Source organism: Aplysia californica, unplaced genomic scaffold (assembly GCF_000002075.1).
Source record: "Aplysia californica isolate F4 #8 unplaced genomic scaffold, AplCal3.0 scaffold00650, whole genome shotgun sequence".
In the NCBI taxonomy this organism is placed as follows: domain Eukaryota; kingdom Metazoa; phylum Mollusca; class Gastropoda; order Aplysiida; family Aplysiidae; genus Aplysia; species Aplysia californica.
Genome location: NW_004797920.1, coordinates 111827 through 112870, shown reverse-complemented (window position 1 = coordinate 112870; position 1044 = coordinate 111827). Strand labels below are relative to the sequence as shown.

Below are 1044 nucleotides of genomic sequence, written 5' to 3'. Positions count from 1 at the left end.
CTCTCTCTCTCTCTCTCTCTCTCTCTCTCTCTCTCTCTCTCTCTCTCTCTCGCTCTATTTGTCTATCTAAAAAATACTATATTATCTATCCATCCATACCCCTTCACCACATCCTTTCTCTTTAAACATACATGAAGAAATCTTTTAACACCTGAGGAATTAACACCACAGGTATGTGATTTCTTTCTTGTTCGTTTGTTTGTTGATTTGTTTCCTTTATTGTGTGTTTGTATGTTGGCTTGTTCGTTTGTTTGTTGATTTGTTTGATTTTGTGTTTGTTTGCTTTTTTGTTTGTTCGTTTCTTTGTTTGTTTGCCTGGTGAACAGGCTGTGCAAGAAGTCTTGTAACACCTGCGAAATTGAAACCACAGGTAGGTGATTTTCTTTATTGTGTGTTCGTTTGTTTGTTTGTTTGTTTGTTTGTTGGTTTGCCTGGTGAACAGGCTGTACAAGAAATCTTGTGACATCTGTGCATTGGCCCCCACAGGTGATTTCTTTATTGTTCGTTTGTTGATTTGTTTGTTTGTTTGTTTGTTTGTTTGTTGTTTTTAGTGTAAAGAGATGAGCTTTGAAGGGATACTGGTCAATTAATGCTGCATAAATAACATGCTGATAGAGATAATAGAGGCACTAAATTCCATGAGTTAAAGAGAACAAGTCACGATCTTTCGCCTGCGAACACAACACATCCCACTAAATTCCTTCCTAAATAAGATCCGCAAGGATACCCCACCCGACTGCCCGTTGCGCACTTTGCGACCTGCTTGGCACCTACCTACCTGCCTCCCCAGATATCAGAAATACTTTATACAGTGACAACGCACAGCTGATAAAAACCTGTAAATTCTTTGCCCCATCAACAGCCCGAAGGGCTAGAACCCAAATGGCTACTGGATCGGAAAACTAAAGTAAAGTATAGAGATAGTAAAGGCACCAAAAGAGAAGTATGGCCAATCAGTATCACCCTCCATCCACTCCTACTGACGAGGGCATAGGTTTTATGTTCTACTGCTCTCTCTCTCTCTCTCTCTCTCTCTCTCTCTCT

General features: G+C 40.2%; 1 protein-coding gene across 1 annotated transcript in view; it reads left to right on the top strand.

Moving 5' to 3' along the window:
• The window catches only part of LOC101858060, a gene marked incomplete at its 3' end in the record, with an annotated part of 28329 nt that overhangs the window by 20893 nt on the left and 6392 nt on the right, over positions 1 to 1044 (top strand).